The 17153-nt window shown below is 51.9% G+C and overlaps 1 protein-coding gene across 3 annotated transcripts in view; it reads left to right on the top strand.

Moving 5' to 3' along the window:
* The first annotated feature begins 796 nt into the window (after nt 1–796).
* The window catches only part of LOC140385210 (sperm-associated antigen 1-like), a 225029-nt gene continuing 208672 nt past the window's right edge, over nt 797–17153 (top strand). Inside the window, exons 1-2 of one of the 3 annotated variants that reach the window (XM_072467111.1) lie at nt 797–877; nt 2509–2670. The gene's annotated coding sequence lies outside the window, so the exon portion shown is untranslated. Of the gene's footprint in view, nt 878–960; nt 1125–2508; nt 2671–17153 lie in introns of those variants that run through there. The other 2 variants (XM_072467110.1, XM_072467112.1) reach the window with 2 other exon arrangements.

The following is a 17153-nucleotide window of genomic DNA, read 5'->3' as shown; positions in this document are numbered from 1 at the left end:
TGGTCAGGAGAGTATTGGAATAGTCAAGTCTACAGGCATGGATGAGGGTTTCAACTGAGATGATGAAGTTGAGTGATGTTATGGAGTTGGAAGTAGATGGTCTTGATGGTAGTGGCGGAAATGTAGCAAGGGCACTCCTGTCAAAGGGGATCAACTGCAACACCACGGTTGTGAACTGTTGTGTTCGGTCTCAGATGGTCGCCAGGGAGAGAGATGGAGTTGGTATCTTGGGGAGTGGAGTTTGTGGTGGTGCGGGGGGAAGGGAGTGGCCGAAGGCAAAAGGAGATTGGGAAGTCCGAAGCCCACTCAGGACATTTCTGCCGTGGGGAGATAAGAGCCAAGGATAAAATATCGAAATAAGCAAAACACTGCCGATGCTGGAATCTGAAACAATGAAACAAGAGGATACTGGCACACAAAAAAAATCTCAGCCGGTCTGGCAGCACCTGTAGGGAGACAAAACAGGACCAGGGATTTTCCAGTTCGCCAGCCGCGTGTTTATCGGCCGCGTGCCGTTAGCTGGTGTCGGAATTCTATCATCCCGACAATGGTCAATGGGATTTCCCATTGAAACCACCCCGCGGCGCCGTGAAACCCGCTGGCTGAGGGGGCAGCTGCCAGCACGAATAGGGAATCCCGACCACCAGAGAATTCTGGCCCAGAGTTATCCTTTCGAGTCCCCTTGGCTCTTCATCAGACCTGAAATGAGCCTTGATGGGATTCTTTGGGCTTGAGGGAGTCTCCAATTTTCCCGCCCAGTGACGTGCTGAGGTTCTACCTGCTTCCGGCCGCTTGGGCCGCCGGGTGTGGGGGGGGAGAGAGAGGGAAGGAGGTCGATCCGGAATCCGGGGCTCGGGGCGGTGCGAACAACCACCAGGTACCGAGCGGCGCTGGCGTGCGCTGTACCCCTCGGAACCGGCGCGGCGTCCGTGCCGAGAGGAGAAAGCGCGCTTTAAATTCAACAGCGGCTTCCTGCTGCGGGCCCGGCCGCGGCCGCTTGGGCGGTTTCCATGGAAACGCGTGGCGGCAGAGAAACGCGGTGTTCTCTCTCATGAACCCTTTTTGCTTCCCTCTTCGCGGTGAATTGTGATCGTCGAAGGAGGGCGTCAAATCCAGGAATATCGGTCGGTATCTTCACCCATCAGAGTGTGTGCCAATGGCGCGCATGAAAGGAGCCAAGTTCGGTTCGGTCTGGTTTTCCAAATGATAAATGTCTACAAAATGGCAGCGAAGCAGTAAATCCCCTGCGTGTAATACCCAAGACCCATGGCGGGGGGGGGGGGGGGATTTGAACTCCCTCTATCAGTGCCTGGGGGGGGGGGGGGATTTGAACTCCCTCTATCAGTGCCTGGGGGAGGGGGGGGGATTTGAACTCCCTCTATCAGTGCGGGGGGGGGGGGGGGGATTTGAACCCCCTCTATCAGTGCCAGGTCTTAAACTGGAGTGCGCAATAATACTTTGCAAATGTTTCATTTACAGGGAAATTATATCCAGGGTGCGAATTGCATTTCTATGCCCCTCACCTGTCCTCTCTAACTTATGCATCGGCACCCCTAGTTCTTCTGCTCTGTTAAACTGTTTCTTTCACTGTTCTCCCCTCGCTCCCCACTATGTAAACCTTCACAATACACAGCAGGGACCCGAGTTTAATTCCGGTCTTGGGCGACTGTGTCGAGTTTGCACGTTGTCCCCGTATCTGCGTGGGTCTCCTCTTACAGTCCAAAGATGTGCTGGTTAAGTGGATTGGCCATGCTAAAGTGCCCCTTTGTGTCCAATGGTTGGGTGAGGTTATGGTGATGTGGTGGGGAGCAGGGGGGAGGAGTGGGCCTAGGTAGGGTACTCTTTCGGAGGGTGGGGGCAGTCTTGATGGACCAAATGGCCTCCTTCTGCACTGTAGGGATTCTATGGTTCTACTGCAAACCAAACTGACCTATTTGCTTAGTCTGGCGGTTGGGTCACCCTACAGTCATAACAGTATTTATATAATATATAATGCTTTTACTGCAGTAAAATGTAATAAGATGCTTCACATAATCTTTATTGCAGTCACAAGTAGGCTTACATTAACACTGCAATGAAGTTACTGTGAAAATCCCCTAGTTGCCACACTGTGGCGCCTGTTCGGTTACACTGACGGAGAATTCAGAATGTCCAAATGACCTAACAGCACGTCTTTCGGGACTTGTGGGAGGAAACTGGAGCACCTGGATGAAACCCACGCAGACATGGGGAGAACGCCACAGACAGTGACCCGTGCCGGAATCGAACCTGGGACCCGGGCGCTGTGAAGCAACAGTGCTACCCACTGTGCTACCATGCCACAGGAGTGTTAATGAACAAAATCTGACACCTCCCCAGCTAAGGAGACGTTAGGACAGATAAGCTTGGTTGGAGAGATGCGTTTTAAGGAGCATGCTAAAGAAAGAAAGAGGGGCAGAGAGGTTTAGGCAATGTTTCAGATGTTGCAATGAATAACTGTGATATTAACAGCGACCACCATTGTTAAAGGGTAAATCGGACAGCAACTTCTGGTAATCTCAACTGCGCAAACACAGAAATTAGAAGTTGCCCTGGTGCTGCAGAAACTCCACCCACCAAGAGACTTGGAATTGAAAAACATACATGAAGTTACTGTACTTTTGTTATAGTTACTCACTAAACACAGGAAAGGTTAGTGGTTGTCCATTCCAATTCAATAACATTTTAATGGTGTGATAAGTATGAATTACAGTCAAACATTCTCTCTGGCACTGAAAATTAACATTTATTAAGTGGAGTGTCATTCCTTGAGATTGTAATTATAGTTGCGGATTTAAGAAAATAAAAATTAGTAATTGTTTTAACTCTGTCTGTTTTCTCTCTTTCAACCTCATTTTCTTTCCCTCTTTATTTTGTTGCAATGAATTGGCATGACCTGTGCATGGTTTAGCATTGAATTGGATATACTTTACTGACATATCCTGCTTAAGAATCTGATTGGTTGCTTGCCCTGTTCACATGGTTCCTGGTGACTGCCGAAATAGATTTCTATTCACTGCAAAAGGCCTTGGGAAGTCAGCGGACAAATGTAACGAATGTCTGGTACCCCACAGCTGACCATAAAATCCCAACCATTGTGTGCAATGCAATTCAGCCTCTCATTTTGAATACATGTCCTCTGCCCCTCCCACTCCATCCACGATATATTTAGAATATTGCAGACATGCCACAACAGGAAGCACTTTGTCTAAAAAATAACAACTCGTTTAGTCACACTACTGTGCCAAGATCTTGTGTTCTAAGTTTTTGTTTCCACATTTATGATGGAAACTGGTAAGGTAAACCTGTTACACTATAATTACACTGCTGATAGTGGTGGCACTACAGCAGCACATTTTGTGTTAGATGGACCCGCATCGATTGCAGAGAACCACCTGTGACCATGAACCATGTTGTGAACAACATTCTCTTTCTGCTTCTCAAATTACTTTGTTTTGCTATTTAACTATAAATAATAAACTATCGTATGAAAACAAGGACTGAGTGTATGATTTTAAAATAAGGACTAAATTACTTATGATCCAATTGTACCCTTGCTTCTAACCCTCCTTCACCTGAAGGCTACACTTTGTCTTGGTTTCCAGTGTGCAATGTCACGAGTGATCAGTTTGTATTCTTTATTACTGTAGCAAAATATATACATTAAAAAAAATGTTTATTCAGAATTTTGGAACAAATATTTTCAACCATTCAAACCACGTAACAAAAAAAAAGAAAAGTAACAACAAGACATAAACATATCAATCCAACATAATACAGAACTTGTACAATGGGTTCCTCCCGCACATATTGACTTTCCCATATGTTTGTTTTTCCTTTCTCAAGTGCCCCTAGGAAAAACCCCTTTCCCCGCCCCCCCTGGGTTGCTGCTGCTGCTGACCGACCTCCATCTAACGCTCCGCGAGATAAGTCTAGGAACGGTTGCCACCACCTGAAGAACCCCTGCGCAGACCCTCTCAAGGCAAACTTTATCCTCTCCAGCTTGATGAACCCTGCCATGTCATTTATCCAGGCTTCCACACTGGGGGGGCTTCGCGTCTTTCCACAATAGCAAGATCCTCCACCGGGCTACCAGGGACGCAAAAGCCAGGATACCGGCCTCTTTCGCCTCCTGCACTCCCGGCTCGTCCGTCACTCCAAATAGTGCTAGCCCCCAACTTGGCTTGACCTGGACTTTCACCACCTTGGACATAGTCCTCGCAACACCCCTCCAGAACCCATCCAGTGCCGGGCAAGACCAGAACATATGGGCGTGATTCGCCGGGCTTCCCGAGCACCTCCCACATCTGTCCTCCACCCCAAAGAACCTACTCAGCCTCGCCCCTGTCATATGCGCTCTGTGAATAACCTTAAACTATATCAGGCTAAGCCTGGCACACGAGGAAGAGGAATTAACCCTACTTAGGGCATCAGCCCACAGACCCTCTTCAATCTCCTCCCCCAACTCCTCCCATTTGCCCTTCAGCTCCTCTACCAAAGCCTCCTCTTCTTTCATCTCCTGATATATCGCCGACACCTTGCCCTCTCCAACCCATACACCCGAAATCACCCTGTCCTGAATCCCCTGTGCCGGGAGCAATGGGAATTCCCTCACCTGTCGCCTCACAAACTTGCATGTACCTGAAAGCGTTTCCCGGGGGGGTAGCCCAAACTTCTCCAGCGCCCCTAGGCTCGCAAACGTCCCATCGATAAACAGGTCCCTCATTCTTCTAATCCCTGCCCGATGCCTGCTCTGAAACCCCCCGTCCATCCTTCCTGGGACAAACCGATGGTTATCTCTGATCGGGGACCACACCGAGGCTCCCATTGCACCCCTGTGTCGTCTCCACTGCCCCCAGATCTTTAGCGTTGCCGCCACCACAGGACTCGTGGCGTACCTTGTCGGGGAGAGTGGCAGCGGTGCCGTCACCAGCGCCCCCAGGCTCGTTCCTTTGCAGGAGCCCATCTCCATCCTCTTCCATGCCGCCCCCTCTCCCTCCATCACCCATTTACGGATCATCGCCACGTTGGCTGCCCAATAGTAGCCACCCAGATTCTGTCCCTACTATGCTCCAGAAACCTCCTCCTTACCCTCGGGGTCTTGTTTGCCCACACAAAACCCATGATGCTCCTGCCTACTCTCTTAAAAAAGGCCTTGGTGATCATAATAGGAAGGCACTGGAACACAAAAAGAAACCTCGGGAGGACCATCATTTTAATCGACTGTACCCTGCCCGGCTAGCGAGAGTGGCAACATATCCCATCGTTTGAAGTCCTCCTCCATCTGCTCCACCAGCCGCGTCAAATTAAGTTTATGCAGGGGCCCCCCAACTCCTAGCTACTTGGATCCCCAAGTACCGAAAGCTCCGTTCCGCCCTCCTCAACGGTAGGTCGTCTATCCCTCTTCCCTGGTCCCCTGGATGCACCACGAAGAGCTCACTTTTCCCTACATTGAGCTTATAGCCGGAGAAGTCCCCAAACTCCCTTAGGATCCGCATGACCTCCACCATCCCCTCCACTGGATCCGCCACATACAGCAACAGGTCGTCTGCATACAATGACACTCGATGCTCCTCTCCCCCTTGGACCACCCCCCTCCATTTCCTGGACTCCCTTAATGCCATGGCCAAAGGTTCAATTGCTAATGCAAACAACAGGGGGGACAGGGAGCACCCCTGCCTCGTCCCTCGATACAGCCGAAAATAATCCGACCTCCGCCGATTCGTAACCACATTCGCCACCGGGGCTCTATATAGGGGCTTAACCCAACTGATAAACCCCTCCCCAAACCCAAACCTCCGCAACACTTCCCAGAGATACTCCCACTCTACTCGGTCAAAGGCCTTCTCCGCGTCCATAGCTGGCACTATCTCCGCCTCTCCCTCCACCGATGGCATCATAATCACGTTTAGGAGCCTCCGCACATTGGTGTTTAGCTGCCTGCCCTTTATCAATCCCGTCTGGTCGTCGTGAATCACCCCCGGGACACAGTCCTCAATCCTCATAGCCAGCACTTTTGCCAGCAACTTAGCATCTACATTAAGGAGCGAAATCGGCCTATACGACCCACATTGCAGTGGGTCCTTATCCCGCTTCAGGATCAAAGAGATCATCGCCCCGGACATTGTCGGGTGCAGGGTCCCCCCTTCCCTTGCCTCATTGAAAGTCCTCACCAGCAACGGGGCTAACAGGTCCGCGTACTTCCTGTAAAACTCAACCGGGAACCCATCTGGTCCCGGGGCCTTCCCCGCCTGCATGCTCCCCAGTCCTTTAATCAGCTCCTCATACCCAATTGGCCACCTCCTGCTCCTCCACCCTTGAGAACCTCAGTTGGTCCAGCAATCATCGCATCCCCTCTGGGGGCTGAGATCTGTACAGCTCCTCATAGAAGGCCTTAAATGCCTCATTTACTTTCACCGCACTCCGCACCGTAGTTCCCCTGCCATCCTTGATTCCACCTATCTCCCTCGCTGCCATCCTCTTACGGAGCTGATGTGCCAGCATCCGGCTCGCCTTCTCCCCATATTCATATATCGCCCCTGTGCTTTCCTCCACTGTGCCTCTGCCTTCCCTGTGGTCAACAGGTCGAATTCTGTCTGGAGACTTCGCCTCTCCCTAAGTAGTCCCTCTTCAGGGGCCTCTGCATATCTCCTGTCCACCCTTAAAATCTCCCCCACTAACCTCTCTCTTTCCCTGCCCTCTCTCTTCTCCCTGTGAGCCCTGATGGAGATTAACTCTCCCCTGACCACCGCCTTCAGCGCCTCCCATACTACCCCCACCTGCACCTCCCCGTTGTCGTTGGCCTCCAAATACCTTTCAATGCACCCCCGTACCCTCCCGCACACCTCCTCATTGGCCAGTAATCCCACATCCAAACATTGGTCCCTCTCCTCTCCCAACTCCAGTTCCACCCAGTGCAGGGCGTGGTCTGAGATGGCTGTGGCCGAAGACTCCGTTCCCTCCACTTTCCAGATCAGCGCCCTGCTCAGAACAAAAAAATCTATCTGGGAGTAGGCTTTGTGTACGTGGGAGAAAAAAGAAAATTTCCTGGCCAGGGGTCTGGCAAATCTCCACGGATCCACTCCCCCCATCTGGTCCATAAACCCCCTAAGCACCTTGGCCGCAGCCGGCCTCTTCCCCGTCCTAGATCTGGAACGATCTAATGCTGGGTCCAACACCGTGTTAAAATTCCCCCCCATTATCAAGTTTCCTACCTCCAGGTCCGGAATGCGCCCCAACATACGCTTCATAAATCCAGCATCGTCCCAGTTCGGGGCGTATACGTTTACCAATACCACCCACGCCCTCTGCAGCCTACCGCTCACCATCACGTATCGACCTCCATTGTCCACTACTATATTCTTGGCCTCAAACGACACCCGCTTCCCCACCAGTATTGCAACCCCTCTGTTCTTCACATCCAGCCCCGAATGGAATACTTGTCCTACCCATCCCTTTCTTAACCTGACCTGGTCTGCCACCTTCAAATATGTCTCCTGAAGCATGACCACGTCTGCCTTCAGTCCCTTTTAAGTGCGCGAACACTCGGGCCCTCTTAACCGGCCCATTCAGACCCCTCACATTCCACGTTATCAGCCGGATTGGGGGGCTTCCCACCCTCCTACCCTGTCGACTAGCCATCTCCTGTTTTAGGCCAGTCCCGTGCCCGCGCCTCCCGTCCAGTCCCCCAGACGGGGGACCCCCGCCCCGACCACCTCTTCTGTTTTCAGTTCCCCCTCGGCCAATGCAGCAGCAACCCTATCTTTCCCCCTCCCCCCGCTAGATCCATATCTAGCTCTTTTGCTCCCCCCATAACACTCCCATAAGTCAGCTGACACCGGCTTCCCCTGCCTTCCCGTTGACCCCCCCCCCCGTGTAGAAATCCCCCCATCTCCCCAGCCATCGGTGTGCGCTCCTCCATCCCCCCCTCCGTCCTTCCCTAAGGCGGGAAAAAGCCCGCGCTTTCCTGAGCCAGCCCCGCCCCCTCTGGCGCAGCTCCTGTTGCGGCCTTATCCCAATTCCTCCATCCCCGGTCCTCCCCTCCCTACAGCACCGGCGCCCACATTCCCCACAGTCTCCCCATCAGATCTCTTCCCCCATCCCCATCCATCGTCCCACCCGTGGAACATTCCTTACGCATAGTTAAGACCCTGTATACAACCGACATCCCCCCCACAACCACAGACCGTCAGTTTGAGTCCAACTTTTCAGTTTGTATAAAGGTCCAAGCCTCTTCAGACGTTTCAAAGTAGTGGTGTCGATCCTGAAATGTGACCCACATCGCGCTGGCTGCAGCATTCCGAATATCACCCCCTTCCTATGCAGCACCACCTTGGCCCGATTAAAACCAGCTCTCTTCTTTGCCACCTCCGTACTCCAGTCTTTTTAAAAAAAATATATTTTATTGAAAATTTTTTCCAGACAACAATTTTTCCCCTCATACAAAGCAAACGTAACAATAAAGACATTTTTAACAATACACAAATAACAAAACCCCAATATCTTTTGACATAAACTAAACTAAACCCCCCTCCCCCCCCCCTCCCCCCCTGGGTTGCTGCTGCTGGTCATCTGTCTTCCCTCTAACGTTCCCCTAGGTAGTCGAGAAATGGCTGCCACCGCCTGGTGAACCCTTGAGCCGACCCTCTCAGGGCAAACTTTATCTGCTCCAATTTAATGAACCCCGCCATATCATTTACCCAGGCCTCCAGTCCGGGGGGTTTCGCCTCCATCCACATAAGTAGGATCCTGCGCCGGGCTACTAGGGACGCAAAGGCCACAACGTCGGCCTCTTTCGCCTCCTGCACTCCCGGCTCATCCGCAACTCCAAATAGAGCTAACCCCCAGCCTGGTTTGACCCGGGCCTTCACCACCTTCGAAATCACTCCCGTCACTCCCTTCCAATACCCTTCCAGTGCCGGGCACGCCCAAAACATATGTGCGTGGTTTGCCGGGCTCCCGCCACACCTCCCACATCTGTCCTCCACTCCAAAGAACCTGCTCAATCTTGCTCCCGTTATGTGTGCTCTATGTAGCACCTTAAATTGAATCAGGCTAAGCCTGGCGCATGAGAAAGAGGAATTTACCCTGCTTAGGGCATCAGCCCACATACCCTCCTCTATCTCCTCCCCTAGTTCTTCTTCCCACTTTCCTTTTAGTTCGCCAACCGACTCCTCCCCCTCTTCCCTCACCTCTCGGTATATCTCTGACACCTTGCCCTCTCCAACCCACACCCCTGAAAGCACTCTGTCCTGAATCCCCTGTGTCGGGAGCAACGGAAATTCCCTCACCTGTTGTCTAGTAAACGCCTTCACCTGCATATATCTCAAGAAATTTCCCCGGGGCAACTTATACTTTTCCTCCAATGCTCCCAAGCTCGCAAAATATATATATTCCCATCTATAAATAAATCTCCCACCCTCCTAATTCCCAACTGGTGCCAGCTCTGAAATCCTCCATCCATTCTTCCTGGGGCGAACCTATGGTTGTTCCTGATTGGGGACCCCACCAGGGCTCCCCGCACCCCTCTCTGTCGCCTCCACTGTCCCCAGATATTCAATGTTGCCGCCACCACCGGGTTCGTGGTAAACTTTTTAGGTGAGAACGGTAGCGGCGCCGTCACCAGCGCCTCTAAACTCGTCCCATTACAGGACTTTCTCTCCAGTCTTTTCCACACCGCTCCCTCACCCTCCATCATCCATTTACGTATCATTGCCACATTGGCGGCCCAATAGTAATCGCCCAAGTTCGGTAGTGCCAATCCTCCTCTGTCCCTACTACGCTGAAGGAACCCCCTCCTTACTCTCGGAACTTTCCCTGCCCACACAAAGCTCGTTATGCTCCTGTCTATTTTATTAAAAAAGGTCTTAGTGATTAGTATAGGGAGACATTGGAATACAAATAAGAACCTCGGGAGGACCATCATCTTAATTGTTTGCACCCTGCCCGCCAGCGACAGAGGCTGCATGTCCCACCTCTTGAAGTCCTCCTCCATTTGTTCTACCAGCCGTGTCAGATTAAGTCTGTTCAAGGTTCCCCAGCTCCTAGCGATCTGAATCCCCAGGTATCGGAAGTTTCTTTCCACTTTCCTTAGAGGCAAGCCTTCTATCTCTCTACTCTGGTCCCCTGGATGTATCACAAATAATTCACTCTTCCCCATGTTTAGCCTATACCCCGAGAAATCCCCGAACTCCCTCAACATTCGCATAACCTCTATCATCCCCCCGCTGGGTCCGACACGTATAACAATAGGTCATCTGCGTATAACGAGACTCGGTGTTCTTCTCCCCCTCTAATCACCCCTCTCCATTTCCTGGAGTCTCTCAACGCCATGGCCAGAGGTTCAATTGCCAACGCGAACAACAATGGAGACAGCGGGCATCCCTGTCTTGTTCCCCTATATAGTCGGAAATACTCCGATCTTTGTCGACCCGTAACTACACTTGCCGTTGGAGCCCCATAAAGAAGTCTAACCCAGCTAATAAACCCGTTCCCGAACCCAAACCTTTAACATTTCCCATAAATACTCCCACTCCACCCTATCAAATGCCTTCTCTGCATCCATTGCTGCCACTATCTCTGCCTCCCCCTCCACTGGGGGCATCATTATCACCCCTAATAGTCGTCGCACGTTAACATTCAGTTGTCTCCCTTTTACGAACCCTGTCTGGTCTTCGTGCACCACCCCCGGGACACAGTCCTCTATCCTCGATGCCAGTACCTTTGCCAACAATTTGGCGTCCACGTTCAATAATGAAATAGGTCTATAGGACCAGCACTGCAACGGATCTTTGTCCCTCTTCAAAATTAGCGATATCGTCGCCTCCGACATCGTCGGGGGTAGAGTCCCCCCTTCCCTGGCCTCATTGAACGTCCTCACCATCAACGGGGCCAACAAGTCCACATATTTTCTGTAATATTCCACCGGGAACCCGTCTGGTCCCGGGGCCTTCCCTGTTTGCATGCTTCCCAGTCCCTTAATAACCTCGTCCACCCCAATCGGTGCCCCCAGGCCTACCACCTCCTGCTCCTCCACTTTCGGGAACCTCAATTGGTCCAGGAACTGCCGCATCCCCTCCTCTCCCTCTGGGGGTTGAGACCTATACAGTCCCTCATAAAAGATCTTGAACACCTCATTTATCGTTCCTGCCCTTCGCACCGTCTCCCCCCTTTCGTCTCTAATTCCTCCTATCTCCCTCGCTGCTGTCCTCTTTCGCAATTGATGAGCCAACAGGCGACTAGCCTTTTCCCCATACTCATACCTCCTCCCCTTTGCCTTCCTCCACAGTACCTCCGCCTTTCAGGTGGTCCGAAGGTCAAACTCCATCTGGAGTCGTCTCCTCTCCCTGTACAGTTCCTCCTCCGGGGTCTCTGCAAATTCCCTATCCACCCTTAAAATCTCCCCCAGTAATCTTTCCCTTTCCTTGGCCCTGTTTTCCTTTTGTGGGCCCCAATGGAGATCAGCTCTCCTCTGACCACCACTTTTAGTGCTTCCCATACCACTCCCACAGGGACCTCGCCGTCGTCATTGACCTCCAGGTATCTCTCAATACACCCCCGCACTCTTGCACACACTCCCTCATCCGCCATCAATCCCACATCTAATCGCCAGAGTGTTCTCTGCTCCCTTTTCTCTCCTAATTCCAGGTCCACCCAATGTGGGGCATGGTCCGAAACCGCTATGGCTGAGTACTCAGCTTCTTCCACCCTAGAGATCAACGACCTTCCCAAAACAAAAAAATGTATCCGGGAGTACACTTTATGGACATGGGAGAAGAAGGAGAACTCCCTAGCCCTAGGTCTAAGAAATCGCCATGGATCCACTCCCCCCATTTGGTCCATAAACCCCTTAAGTACCTTGGCCGCTGCCGGCCTTCTTCCGGTCTTTGAGCTGGATCTATCTAGCCCCGGGTCCAGCACCGTATTAAAGTCCCCTCCTAAAATCAAGTGTCCTACCTCCAGGTCCGGTATACGCCCCAGCATCCTTTCAAATGCGCGAGCACTCGGGCCCTTTTTATCGGTCCGTTCAGGCCTCTCACGTTCCACGTGATCAGCCTCACTAGGGGGCTACCTGCCCCCCTCCCGTGTCGACTAGCCATTACCTTCTCTAGGCCAGTCCCATATCCCGCCTCCGCGCTCCCACTCTCGCTCTCCCAGCGTCGCACACCATCCCCGTCCACCCACTCTTTAGCCATTTCCTTTTGGATTTCCGCAGCAGCAACCCAGTTGTTTCCCCCCCCCCCCCCCCCCTGCTAGATCTCTTTCTAGCGTGATTGCTCCCCCCATATTACTTCCGTAAGTCAGCTGACTTCAACTGACCCCGGCTACTCCTGCTCACTCCTCGACCCCCCCGTGTGGGGAATTCCCATCCGCCTTGCGCCTGTCTTCCCGCCTTATTCTTTCTGGCGCGGGATCATCCCTTTACCTGACCCGCCTCTTATGGCGCAGCTCCCTTTCCCCTCCCCCTCCCCTTCCCCATTCTCCAACTATGTCCCGTCTTCCCCCCCCTCACCGGCGCCCACATTTCCCCATGTCTCCCCCCTTCCCAATTTACTTCTCAATTAACTTCAACCATAACATTAACAATAGCATTTCCTGCAGCATCAGTCCCTCAGTTCCGATCCAATTTCTCCTCTTTGATAAAGGTCCATGCTTCCTCCGCCGTCTCGAAATAATGGTGTCTCTCCTGATACGTGACCCATAGTCTTGCCGGCTGCAGCATCCCGAACTTCACCTTCCTTTTATGCAGCACCTCTTTGGCTCGGTTAAAGCTCGCCCTCCTTCTCGCCACCTCCGCACTCCAATCCTGGTATACCCGTACCACTGCATTCTCCCATCTGCTACTCCGCACCTTTTTAGCCCATCTCAGGACCTCTTCTCTATCCTTAAGGCGGTGAAATCGCACGATTATCGCCCTGGGTGGTTCTCCCGCTTTTGGTCTTCTCGCCGGGATCCGATGTGCCCACTCCACCTCCAAGGGGCCCATAGAGGCCTCAGCACCCATCAGTGAGCTCAGCATCGTACTTTCATAAGCTCCTCAGTCCACTCCTTCCACACCCTCAGGGAGACCCAGTATCCGAAGGTTCTTCCTTCGCGCTCCGTTTTCTAGGGCCTCGATCCTTTCAGTACACTTTTTATGAAGTGCCTCGTGCGTCTGTGTCTTAACCGCCAGGCCCAGGATCTCGTCCTCATTATCTGTCACCTTCTGCTCCACCACGCGGAGCTCTGCCTCCTGGGTCTTTAGTGTCTCCTTGAGCCCCTCAATTGCCTGTAGCATCGGGGTCAGCACCTCCCTCTTCAGCAGCTCCACGCACCGTCTCAAAATTTCATCCTGCTCAGGCCCCCATGTCGCCTGCGCTTTCTCCGCCGCCATCTTGTGCTTCTCTCTTTCTGACCCTTTGGTCGACGATTCCTCGCGCTGCAGCCGCCGCCGGTTTTTTCCTCCTTCGTTGGGGGGGGACTCCCTTCTCACACACCTCACACCGGGTTGTGTCGTCAAAAAATTCCCCGTTGGGGCTCTTAAAAGAGCCCAAAGGTCCGTCGGAGCTGGAGCCGCCGGAACGTGCAGCTAGCAAGGCATCACCGCAACCGGAAGTCTCCGTACTCCAGTCCTGATAGATTTGGATCACCGCATTCTCCCACCTGCTGCTCCGCTCCTTCTTGGCCCATCTCAGGACACACTCTCTGTCCACGAAACGATGAAACCTCACCACTACCGCCCTTGGCGGCTCGTTGGCCTTGGGAGTCCTCGCCAGGACCCGATGAGCCCCTCTAGCTCCAGGGGACTCGGAGAGGCCTCCGCACCCATCAGCGAATGGAGCATCGTGCTCACATATGCCCCGGCATCGGCCCCCTCCACCCCTTCAGGGAGACCCAGAATCCGAAGATTCTTCCTCCTCGACCTGTTCTCCAGGTCCTCAAATCTTTCGGCCCACCTCTTGTGCAGCGCCTCGTGCGCCTCCATCTTCACCGCCAGGCCCAAGATCTCGTCCTCGTTCTCGGTGACTTTTCCCCGCACCTCTCGGATCTCTACCCCTTGGGCCTTCTGGGTCTCCTTCAGCCCCTCGATCGCCGTCAGCAGTGGCGCCAGCACCTCTGTCTTAAGCTCCTCCACGCAGCGCCTGAGAAACTCCTGCTGCTCCGGCCCCCATGCTGCTCGATCTCCGCCCTCCATCTTGTTTTTTCTCCTTCGTTTCTTTTGCTGCTCCAAAGCCGCTTTTTTTTACCGCTCCACTTCTGGTCCACTCCATATACTATGGAAGGGGGACCTTGCTCTCCCCTTCCCACACGGGAAGTCGTCGAAAAATTTCCGTTGGGGCTCCTCTGGAGAGCCCAAAAGTCCGTTCTAGCAGGAGCCGCCAAAATGTGCGGCGCCGGAAGTGTCCCTTGGTAGATCTTTTAACAGTTGTTCCCTCTGCTGCTAGAATTCACCTTTAATAGAGGCCCTCAAGTCAGCTTGCAGCTTTAAGCTTGCCCTTCCCCCGCCTGCATGCTGGAAGAGGCCCCTCTCTCCCCTGCACTTCCAGCCAAATCTTTTACTGTTTCTTCTGGGTCTGGTAACCAAAAGACATACCCTTCCTGGGGGATACTGTCAGGGGAATGTTGCAGTCTTCTTCCCACACCGGGAAATGTCAACAAATGCCGTGGGGGCCCTGTAAAAGAGCCCAAAAGTCCGTTCCAAGCGGGAGCGACCGAATATGCAACCTAGCTCTGCATAGCCGCACCCGGAAGTCAAAATATATACATTTTAACTGTTGCTTAATCAGAGAGCTATGAAACAAAAAATTGATTTTCGGGTCACTAGGTTTGATGTGTGAGCGCACACAGGCAATCAAGTTGAATTCCCATCATCCTGGTAGAAGTCTCGGTGCTTTCATCCTACACTGGTCCGCCGTTCTTCTACCTTTGAACTAGCATGTAGTTGTTGCTGCACCCTATTGTGTGCCACCTTGTCCTACAAGGAAGAGAGGATTGTGTCAGCGAGAGTGCTGTGATGTGGTTGAATAGTTGGCAGTGTGTACAAACTGAGATGTGTGTGTGGGGCTTGCAGCGGTGCTAAGATCAATGTGGGCTCAGGCTATCAATGAGAGATATGTGGTGTTGTTGATTGAATTCGGTGGTACGTGAATGAAAGGGTTTGATGAATGGAGCAGTGTGTGAGGCTAATGGTGTAGTTGGTAGGAAATGCCATGTAAAGATGCTTTCACTGACCATGACCACTTGTGTGAGGCCATTTTGGGCCGCACTCCTGGCATTTGATCTTCATGCTATCATGTCTCGGTGCCTCTCTCCTGTGTACCAGCTGCAAAAAAAGCCTCCAGTGCTGCATAGTAGAACCTTGGTGCACACACTCTTGTCTGTTGTGTCATTCGTCAAGCATCTCCCTGGTCTCCAACTCATGCACAACCACTTCTAATAGCTGCTGCACCAAGACTTCACCTTCCCTTTAAGAGATGCAAACTAGTTTTTAAAAATGCTTTAATTTTAACTTTAATTGGCGCCTTGCTGAGCATGCAAGCAGTCAGTAGTGTATTCAGTGCTAGGCTGCACGTCACAATCATGTGATGAGCAGGCAACACAACATCAACCATTAGGTTCCAGAATCACAAAACGTGTCCTATTGAAAGATATTAGGTAGAACCTTGTTCAGAGCAATTTCAGTGTAAACTTTCAGGAAGCGTGGCAGCAGGTGTAAAAACAATGGAAGCAGATTTTAAGTTGTGTCCATACAACAAATCCTCCTGAATTGCCAACTCCTGGGAAACAAATAGTCAATTCCGGGGGACTCACAATCAAGCAGATGGTTAAAAATGTAATCTTTTTAGAATGGGAAGAATATTTATCCAAGCTCACTACAATTGCAGCCATCCAGTCTTGATGAATTTGCTGAGTTTTTTACACATCTGTATAGCAACTGAAGTAGGCCATTCAACCTCTTGACTCTGCTCTGCTATTTAGTATCTTACTTGCCTAATGTTGTTCCATGTCCCTTACTATCCTTCTCCAACAAGACTGGAGTGGCACAGCATTCATAGTATTTTTGGGAGAGTGTTCCAAATTTTGATCCGTTAAAAAGTGCTTTCTGATTTTACTCCTAAATGGCATAGCGCGAATCCCCCACAATCAACATCCTGGAGGTTACCATTGATCAGAAACTGAACTAGACTAGCCACATTGATTCTCTCTATGTCTTTCTGCCTCTCCTCTCCTCTCTCTCTCTCTCTCTCTCTCTCGGTTGCAATGGAATACTCTCCACTTGCCTCGATGAGTGCAGCTCCAACACCACACACGACACCCAGGCGGCACAGTGGCGCAGAGGTTAGCACTACTTTCTCACGGCGCCGAGGACCCGGGTTCAGTCCTGGCCCCGGGTCACCATCCATGTGGAGTTTGCATATTCTCCTCATGTCTGTGTGGGTCTCACCCCCACAACCCAAAAAGATGTGCAGGATAGGTGGATTGGCCACGCTAAATTGCCCCTTAATTGGAAAAAAAGAATTGGGTACTCTAAATTTTTTTTAAAAGAAGCTCAACATCCTCGAGGACAAAGCAGCCCGCTTGATTGCCACCCCTTCCACAAACATTCCTTCTCTGGTAAACTTGTTTTGGGTGAGAAAAAGAGAAAAACAAAAGTGCCAAAAGAATTTTTAAAAGTTTAAGTTTTCTTTTTAGAGTTTTGTTTTTGCAAAAGTTCTTTTTTCCTTCCTTTTCACTCACCCAGGTCGAGAGAAAGAGAGAGAGGCTTCTGGTCGGGAGTCCCTCTTTGTTCCTGCCTCATGGTGGTCGCCGGTGGTGGTGGGGGGGGGAGGTCGGTCATTCCCCGCTTCGTTCCCCGCTGCTTGGTCCGGGCCGCCGCTCGTCGCACCTTGTGCTCTCCTGCTGTGGGGGGGAGGTGTTGTCGGTCGCTCCTCCGTTCCTTCCTCCCTGCAGGTTCGGTGGCCCCTGCTTCTGTCTGGGTTGCCGCTTCGGTCCTGGCCACCGCTTGTCCTTCCACAAACATTCAAACCCTCCACCACCGACGAACAGTGGCAGCCGTGTGTACCATCTACAAGATGCACTGTAGAAACTCAAGGTCTCATAGACCGCACATTCCAAATCCATGATCACTACCATCTAGAAGGACAAGAGCAGCAGAT

Source organism: Scyliorhinus torazame, chromosome 11, assembly GCF_047496885.1.
Source record: "Scyliorhinus torazame isolate Kashiwa2021f chromosome 11, sScyTor2.1, whole genome shotgun sequence".
Classification (NCBI taxonomy): Eukaryota; Metazoa; Chordata; class Chondrichthyes; order Carcharhiniformes; family Scyliorhinidae; genus Scyliorhinus; species Scyliorhinus torazame.
The sequence above is the reverse complement of the archived record's forward strand: the minus strand, read 5'-3'. Positions and strand labels throughout refer to the sequence as shown.